The sequence below is a fragment of the Microtus ochrogaster genome, chromosome 8, assembly GCF_000317375.1.
Source record: "Microtus ochrogaster isolate Prairie Vole_2 chromosome 8, MicOch1.0, whole genome shotgun sequence".
Taxonomy (NCBI): Eukaryota; Metazoa; Chordata; class Mammalia; order Rodentia; family Cricetidae; genus Microtus; species Microtus ochrogaster.
Window position 1 is genome coordinate 78,925,306 of NC_022015.1, and position 10,154 is coordinate 78,935,459.

The window sequence follows — 10,154 nt, forward strand, 5'->3', positions numbered from 1 at the left end:
TGTAGACCAGGCTGGTCTCGAACTCACAGAGATCCGCCTGCCTCTGCCTCCCGAGTGCTGGGATTAAAGGCATGCGCCACCACCGCCCGGCTAAACTGTAAAGATTTATCTACCTCAATGGACTACTTATTTTCTATTTTGAGAAGCAGCAATCAAAATTCTAGTGGATCTACATATATTCTGTTCATAGCATGTCAGTAAGTTGGTATTCTGTTCATAGCACGTCAGTAAGTTGCTATTCCTTTCTCCACCCACTTTTTCTCACTCTCTTCTTCCTTCACTGACCACTTGGGGAATTTTGCTTTTTGACCATTTGATTAGTTTTGCTACTGAAGCTTATTAGTCGTATTAAAGTCATCTTTAGCTGCTTCTTCCTGTCACCAAGTGGTCACCATAAAAATAAAAAGACACGAATGTTCAGAAAGAGATCTTCTGATCACCTTTAACCATCCTAACATTTGAAAATGCCCATTTTACATTTTACTGTAAACTTCCTATGACAGACGAGATTATCATATGTAGAGTTCAGCAGACAGGCCAATGCCACCGAATGATAGATGATACAAGGTTTCAATAAATGTCTTGTTACACATACTTACTTCTTGTAGTGTTCATGATCATTAACTAAACTAGCCACGTTAAATCATGTGAACTCAGAATAAAAGAATATAGTTAATGAAAAACAAAGATTTGCTTCCAAACTAACAACTGTACAGCCATTGGAAATAAAACATGGAGAAGAGAAGTCATATGAAAAATGGAATCTGTGGTTTCTTTTTGACTCACAAGCAGATCAAATGGTGTGTGTGTGTGTGTGTGTGTGTGTGTGTGTGTGTGTGTGTGTGCGCATGTGTGTGACAGTTACCAGGAAAGATTATTTTTCTTCTTGCAGATAACTAGCAAGGTTGGTGTTGATGTAAAGTTGACATGAAACACAGTCCACATGCATTACCTCTGTCTTGTTCTGGTTTACAGGCCTGAGTCTCATTTCTCTTTAGCCTTTTCTGCCATCTGAAATTCAATTTTCAATTTAGCACCATGGTGTCTGCCAATATAGTATCTCTCATGGCTTTGGTTGCATGGTAAAATATAGAGAAATTTGTATGGAAACTTCACTCATAAAATATGGTGGCATTAAGCCATCAGAAAGAAAGAAAATCACATTCCATAAATTTTAAGTTTAATCTATATGTAAATTTAGCTAACATTTTTTAAGAAACAATATTTCATGAGTATTGATGTTTGCGCCGCCTGGCAATGTTTTCTTTACTTGAAGTAATGATTGAAATACAAACCACAATCTTCTATTTTATATTAAAAAAAAAAACAGGCACTTAGTTTTCTGAAGAGATACAGACCAGATATCAATCTATTTTTGGACACACAGAACCACTGAAAGCTTTCCTAGCCTATCGAAGAACAAGGATTAGAGGACAATGCTACCAAATTTCACTACTTTATATGACTTATATTTTAGAAAATTTAAGAGACTTTTTTGCAAGTGTATACTTTCCTAAGCATGGAAATATAAAAAATAAACAAAAGCACAAAATAAAACTAACCATTAATAACTGAATTATGGATAATGTCCAGACATAGAGTTCTGTACCCAGAACCAAGCACAATTTTAGTCCATTCATCACAACAATCTAGGACATTGATTTTGATGAGTGAATGCCTAATACATATCTGATTAATATTTCCCTGGAAAGTCACATCCATAAAAACTATTTTAAAAATAACTATGCTATAAGAAATTTTCAATATTTGTTTAATATAATTTTTCTCATTTTTTGTAAACTTTTGCTGGGTCACATAAAACAAAAAACTAAACTACTGACATCTAGTGATCAGATTCTATTTATTTCATAGCTGATTAATTGTGTGGTACTTGTATTTGTCTTTTGATGGAAAACATGGGCAGGCCTGACTTATAGGTCTTTTCCTTGACCTGACAAGCATTCCTCTCATTCACATATTGATGATTAAAACATATTTGTCCACTCATACCTATTGTACCCACTGACTGGTCAACTGCTCTCCAAAGAAATAATCTTTTCTCTCTAAGTAAGACTACACAGTTTGTTTGGCACTAATCCTCTCAGAACACATGCATAAGACATTGCCTAATGCGGGTCATTTTCAATTCTGGTGGTAGCTTGGTCTCACCAGAATCTGTAAATTTTATTTATATAAATAGATTGCCAGAGGATTTTAATTTTATAGCTTGGATTTAATTTAATAGCTTAGTAAAGCCCAGGATTACAATGCCCAGCAGTACTTATTTCTAAGAAATAATTTACCTACATTCTAAAATGCAACCAAACCCACAACATGTTGTTTTGTAGATTGATGTTTGCATCCAATCTATAAGATTTTCAGTAAAGTCCATTGATCTATATTTGAATAACTTATTAGAAATTATAATGACTACAATAAACTTTTCTGGGGGGCAGGAGTGTTGTGGAATATTAGTAAAAGACGTGAAAAGAGGTGTTATATTATTTTATGCTGTGGAACATTTGTTTAATGAAGCAAAGATATGCTGCCTTCTTTATTCTGCATTTGTTTAACTCTGTTAAGCCGTGATACTTTGCCTGTCTAAAACACCTAATAGTCTAATAAAGAGGTGAATAGTCAAGAGCTAGGTCAGAGAAAAGATAGGCAGGGATGGCAGGCAGAGTGAATAAGTAGGAAGAAAACTCTGGGAAGGGAGGATCTAGGAGCTTGAAAGAAAAGGACCATTCATCCAGCCACACAGCCAGATACAGAATAAAAAGGAAAGAAAATACATACAGAAATAAAAAATGTAAAAGCCCAGAGACAAAAAGTAGATGGGGTAATTTAAGAAAAACTGAAAAAAATAATCCAAGTTAAGATCAGACATGTGTATTTATTTGGAGGCTTTGTGGCAGCCCCTCCCCCCCCCCCCCAGGATTAAAGAGTAAATAAACAGCCAGAATTACACAGGGGCATTTACTAAATGCTACTAAGATATCTGAAAGCTTCATTTAAACTAGCTTGCTTGGTGTACATTCCTATTGTTTTATCTATTTTTCTAGACAGGTATTTATTCCCATTTTCAAAAAACAACAACAACAAAAACCCCAGGAAAACATAAGGCCCCATAGTCACTGCCTTGTTCAAGTTTATTCCAGAAAGTGAGAGATATAATTCAAGTTAAAACAAAACATCCAATGAGCAGTTCCTCCTTAGAATTACTCAGATGATAGTTGAGGTTGCAAAGCCTGAAATCTGGCATATGATGACTTGGGAGCAATGACGATACTCTGATATAGCAACCCCAAGGAATATTTTGAGAAACTCTGAACTATGAAAATTATGTTTCGGCACCAATTGTTCTTCTTAAAAAAAAAATAATGCAGGCTTGTTCTTCTTGAAACATGGGGCAGAGGGCACAGGACAGACACACACCGTGGAACAAACACAGACACGACACGGCGGCTCCCACGTGGGTCCACTTTAATGGGGGAGGGGAACACAAGAGGACGGGGGGGGGTGTGCAGGACACAGGAGGGAAGGCAAACGAGAGAGAGAGCCTCGTGTGGCCCTGCCTTTTTAACGGGGAGCACAAGGGCGTCTGGGGTGCGCACAGGTATCCATAGTCCAGGAGGAGTCTAGGAGTTGTAGTTTCCAAAGGAACAACACCTTGTATTCTCCTCTGAAATTTACATCCTAAGTATATAAATCCACTCAAAACTCCAGATGTGTACATTTAAAATGTTTTTAAGTCATAATGCCTGCCCCTTTATGAATGGAGACAGTGAAGGACTGGATGGGGAGGGATAGATGGAAGTTGGGAGGAGAGAATGGGAGGAGAGGTGAAAGGAGAAACTCTGGTTGGTATGTAAAAATAAAGGAAAAAATGTAAATTAAATAAAATAAAAATTTTAAAAATTTATGATTCAGCTTTTTCTGGTGTAGAGCAAAATCTTTGCTCAGTAGTTTGTGTCTGTCTCCAAACATCAGATATGGTGGCTCCATCCACTGAGCTAAAAGAGTCTGACAACTTGTACCTCTCTCTCAATGTCCCTTTCTTTTATTGCTAGTTTTGTCTGTCACTGGTAAGCAAGCCTCATCACTTTTATCTTCAGTTTCTCAGAGGCTCAGCTCTGTCAGCTTAGTGCAGAAGTTTTACATGAGTCTTTCCTCTTGTGAGCTAACCATTCCTTCCAAACCGTTATCCACCTAGAGTAGACTGACCATTAGAAAATGGAGAAGGTGTATCAAATGACTGAATAGTCCCCAATTCTCCTGAATATTGCCTGAGAACTTCCTGAACTTCAATTCAAACCATTTCTTCTCCTTCTCCACCTCAGGTTCGCTAAGTATCCTTTATTTTTCTCAACTCTTTTGACTGTTTCTATATTTTTTTTCTACCATTCAAAACCCCTTAATTACATTGTTTCACTGGTATGGGGAAATTGTATTCTGTCAATTATATTTTAAATAAACACTGATTGGTCAGTAGCCAGGCAGGAAGTATAGGAGGGCCAACCAGACAGGAAGTAAGAGAGACAATGTTGTATTGGAGTGTTGTGTTGCTGGGTATGGAAATGCTTCTTCCCTTGTTCCTGATTTCCAAAAAGCTAGAATATTGTGGACATTTATTTTCTTTGCTAATTAATGTGTACTCCCCTGTGCTTAAATCAACAATAACAAACATTTTGCTTTAAAACTTAAAGTCTCATTTTAAGTACTCCAAAGGAGCGTACCAGTGCAAAAATATTTTATCAAAGAGTGCATAAATACTTTGCACTATTCAATATTAAGTATAGAAGAATATTCTTTAGAAGGGAATTTGAAAGGCTTGTAGGCTTTTAAAATGTTTTATTTTATTTATTACTTAGTCATTTCTTAGGAACTCTCTAGGCCAGGCTCTGAATGTACAGATGATTGTGGAAAACTATCTTGCTGTTTAGGACCAGTTACAAGGGGAGTCGACATGAGCTGCAGCAAACTAGGGAAGATCATGAAATATATTAGTTGATGGAGCTAAAATTCAAAAGCAGGTCGGAGGAAAAAGTGTGGTGTGCTGTTTGACCTATTCCAGGAACTACCAGAAGCATTCTACACAAGAGCGATGATTGTTCTGAACTTTGGAGAAAGTATTTTCTGGAGCAACACAAAAGAAGCAGAATTTCTTTTTATTTTCAATGCTCAGTCCCTCTAGTACCAGAAGAGAAAGACCTGAAAAATAGTCCAGGATCAGTTGTGTTTCGCATATTGGAAATTAAGTTCCACAACTCGGTATATGAGTGTTGCAGAAATTGACCCCTTATTTCAATGACCATATCTGTACATAAAATTCAAGCATGCTTTAATATTTTCCCTTTTTGTTTTGCTTCCTCTTCCTTTGGTGCCTGGCACCCTGTGGAGTAATGAGATAGAGGGCATTGCATTCAAAGGCTGTAGTGACAAGGGCATGTATGAGCTGTATGAGCATCTGCAGAAGTGGACAGCAGGTCAGAGAGATCAGGTGGACGTTATCTGTCTAAACCAAGGGAAAGTTATAAAATAAAAACTGAGATAATCAGCGAAAATTGGTTGAACACAAAGGAAAGGTGTTGTAATAGTAGCAGCGGGCTGCTTCCTGCCACCCGGCTAGCTTTACCTGAAATAATTACACCGACACTGTATTCTTTTAATCACTGTTTGGCCCATTTCTATCTAGCCTCTTCTCGGCTAACTCTCGCACCTGGACTAGCTCATTTCTAGTGTAGCCCATGAGGTGGCTTACCAGGGAGATTCTAGCCTATGTCCATCCTGGGTCGGAGCTTCATTTCGTGTGTCTACTCGGGAGCAGGGAGCATGTCATCTCTGTCTGAGGCGTCTTACCTCACTTCCTCTTCCTCCCAGCATTCTGCTCTGTTTACTCCACCCACCTATGTTCTAAGCTATGAGCCCAAGCAGTTTGTTTATTACTCAACCAATGAAATCAACAGATTGATATATGACACTCCCACATCAGAAAGGAATAAAGAAAAAGAGAGGGAGAGAAAGGGAAAGGGAGAGGGATAGAAAAGAGGCTTGGGAAAAGGGGAAAGAAAAAAGAAAAAGGGAGAAATTTGCAAATGTTCGTCAATGAACAGTTGGGAATTCTGAATGAAGGACATAAATGTTCCCCCTTTTTTAGTTTTTATAGAATTTTGTATGTGTTTTACACTCCCTCCCCAAATTCTCCCCACATCCACTGTCCTTCAATTCTCACCCCATTTTGTGTCCTGCCAACTGCCCTGCCAAGTCCCATTTGTTCTGTCCAAACATTTCTGGATGTGTGGCCTTCCACTGGAGGACTTACCGGGACCTATACTTTTAGAGAAAGTTCACTTCTCTTCCCCAGCACTGAAGACTTGCCAATAGCTGCTCAGCTTGCAGTGAAGGTTTATGCCCAACTCCCTTCTCCATGCTAAGGATTTTGCAGTCTTGGGCTTGCACGGGTCTTGTATATGCTGTCATGACCACTGTGCCTCCATATGTGCATTGGTCCTGCTGTGTTCACAAGATGCACTCTCCTTCTAGTCATCTGCTGCTTCTGGCTCTTGAACTCTTCCTGCTCTCTCTGGCAAAATGATCCCTGAGGTTTTGGAGAAGTGGGGAATGATATATACAATCTATTTGCATTCTTTCTGTATGTTCTTTATAAGCTTGACTTTATCTCAGAAGAGTATTTAAGTGAGCTAAAGCATTTTACAGCTTTTATGTAATTTAAAATTTCATATACCTGTTCCTATACTTTTAAACTTTTATATAACTTTTATAAATCATACCTTTACTTTCAAAAATTTTAATTATTTTTTGTCACAGCCAGCAATACTTACTTTTAAATTTTTATTTAAATTTTATAAATCATTCAGTGTACAATTATTTAATTGTTCTTGTTTTCCTATTTAAAAGTAATTTTGTAAGGCTGTAGATATTTTCCTACCTTGTTGACAAGAACACTCTGCCCCAACAACTTAGCACCACTTTGCAATGTGAGACATTTACAATGTCTGATAATTAATAATGTGATGATCAAATGAAAAACTGAGTCTGTAGCAGCATTCTGCTAAGTCATTCTGTGTATTAAGCTTGTATTTTCTACACATGGCGAGTGCTTAGTTTAATGCATCCTGTACTTATAAAAATTAGCCATTGTTACCAATGGGCTCATTGAGGTTAGAGTTTCCATTGAGCAATGGTCCGAGACCAGGATGAGGATGGATATATATATATATATAATCTTGAGTTTGGAAATGGCAGTTTGAGTCTGGTTGGCTCACAAGTGGGTAAAACAATTGAATACCATGACTCCCTCTCTCCCAGAATCTGTTGTTTGCCAACAGATCATCAGTATGTGATAAGGCCCAGTATATCCCTTCACTTCTATAGGTGATTGGTAATAGGGCCTTGTTGTATGAGGCTGCTAGCTTGTTCCCAGCTGCTCAGCCCCAAAATAACCACACAGAAACTATATTATCTAAATCACTGCTTGGGCCATTAGCTCTAGCTTCTTATTGGCTAACTATTACATCTTAATTTAATCCATTTCTATTAATCTGTGTATTTCCATGTGGCTGCAGCTTGCCAGGTAAAGTTCTGGCATGTCTGTTTTGGGCAGCGGCTACATGGCTTCTCTTGACTCTGCCTTCTTTTTCCCATCATTCAGTTTAGTTTTCCTCAGCTAGCTCTGTTCTTCCCTGCTCTTCTATAGGCTCAAGGTAGTTTCTTTATTAACCAATGATATTCACAGCATACAGACACAGAGCAGAATCCCACAGGAGGGCCTCACTTCCATGCAGTAGATACACTGCATCATGAACTGGTGAGTATCATGGCTATATCATGTTTAGATGTCATTTTATAACCCCCTTAATTCTTTTCTGGCTCTTAAATTTTTTCTGCCCCTTCTACAATTTTCTCAGAGTAAATAAGCGATGTTATGAGTACCTTGTCTATAGCTTAATCCTCAGTCATCTTTTATTCTCATCATCTTGTACAGATAAGAGTCTTTGAACTTCTCTGCATTCATTTCAATGAGAGACTTCTCTATTTAAGGCTAGGGGTAACATTTGTATGTTAGTATAAACATAGATATTTAGGGAGGGTTGAAGCAATGTCCGATCAGCTAAGCAATAGACTTTGGTTCCCCCAGGACAAATAGCTCTTCAATTATGAGTTTAAGAGCAACTTTTTAAACTTTCTTTAGTTTAAAAACGGAAGATAAAATGAATCCATTAATAACTGCAAATGGTGAAGCTGTATGATCAGTATCTAAAAGGGAAATTTTAAAGTGAGATACGGAGACACAAATGGCACATGTTGTCCTTCCTATGACAGCCAAGATGTTGATCTCATTACAGGAGAGAGCAGAAAAGTGATTCATAAAGTTTCATAAGGGCAGCGGGAGTAGGAATGGATGAAGAGTGACAACTAGATGACAAGATACGGTTAAATGAGTAGTTTCTTGGCCTCTACAACACAAAAAGGAAATTGTAGTTTATAAAATTTCATTTTATATCCAATAAAAAGAAAATAGAGAAATTCAAATATTTTCAACACATAGGGAGATGGAAAAAATAATCTCGCTGGTTAGGTTTTTATACATTATATTCATGTATAAGAGTTTTAGATTTTGCACATAAATATGCACAAATTTTTCATCAATTTAAATGGTGAATATTTAGAACAATGCACAGTAGAAGGATGCCAAATGAATATAAAGAATATGTAAGCAAAAGAGAAAAGTTTAGAACAGATTGTTGCTTCCTAACTCTCCCAGGGAACCTTGACTGCCATAAAAATCACAAGCTATTGCCTCTAAACTTCAGTGGCTTTCTGCTCCTTAACCCACCAAGATTGAGGTAATTTATTGCAATAACCCTGGGAAGACAGCATAAGCCCCAGTAATCATTTAGGGCTGGGAGGAAAGAGCAAAGGCTAAGAAGTCATACAGGTAGGTACTCCAAATATACCATCCTCCTGGTGTATAAATTGGAGATGATAACTGATCAGCAGAACTCAAGATACTACATGACTGAAACTGTTGAAATGCATAAGAAAGAGAAGATGACTCAACAGTAATTATATAAAAGAATACAAAGACTGAACCATGTAACATACAATTTTGTTGTGATGTCTTAGGATAGTCCACACAAGTTAGTACTCTCATCCAAAGTAAAATAATGTCAGCAAAAAAATATTTTCATAAGCAGACTTCTCTCCTTGGTATTATTCCACATTGCTAATAGACCCATGAATGAAATATGGTGTGGGATAACAATGATATTTATGTCTCCAGAATGGCACTTTTCTTCTACAAAGCTAGTGAATGTGAAAGGAAAAAATATCTCTTGAATAACAGCGGGTGATGTAAGTGATACTAATCAAGTTATTCTTTGAAAGGGTGCAGATAAATGATAGAAGGGCTGATATAATAATGATAATATAATGATAAAATGAGGGAGACAGGAGCATCACGATCACTTTACACCCCTAGCCCTTGTTTGCTAGAGATCCAGGAAGCTACATTGATTTTTAGAAATGAATGAACACAGCACTTTAAGCCTGAGTTTTTCTTCTTTATTGCATAATTCTTCCTATTACTTATTCTATGCTCTTTCTTTTTGGTTCCTGTTCTTTTACCCCATGATCCCCTCCTTTCTCTCACTTGATGATTTCCTTCTGCATTAGTGCTTCCTAATGTCTTCCTTCCAACTTTTTTATTTTTTCCTAAATAGCTTACCTACCCCAACAGAATCTTTCAATCATACATTGTGTCTGATAACTACAGAGAAAGCCTGTCTTGAAAAACCAAAAGACCTAATTACCTTGTGGTTATGTTGTATTTTTTCAGTGAATTAATTCAATGAATACAAGTAAAAAAACTACGTGTTTCCTATTTCCCTTACATGATTAAACATTTTGCATATTACAGGTGAAAAGCAAATTATCTCAAAGAACCCATGTACAATTAAACATTTATCATTTAGACTTTCATTGATCAGGAGTCTTTCGGCCATAATCATTTACATTGCCAGTAGTTTGCATATTTTCCAGAAAAACTGGTTATTAGTTCTACTTTTCTTTTTTTTTTTTAATTTTTTTTTATTGAGAAAAGGAAAAAAAAACAAGTTTCCACCTCCTCCCAT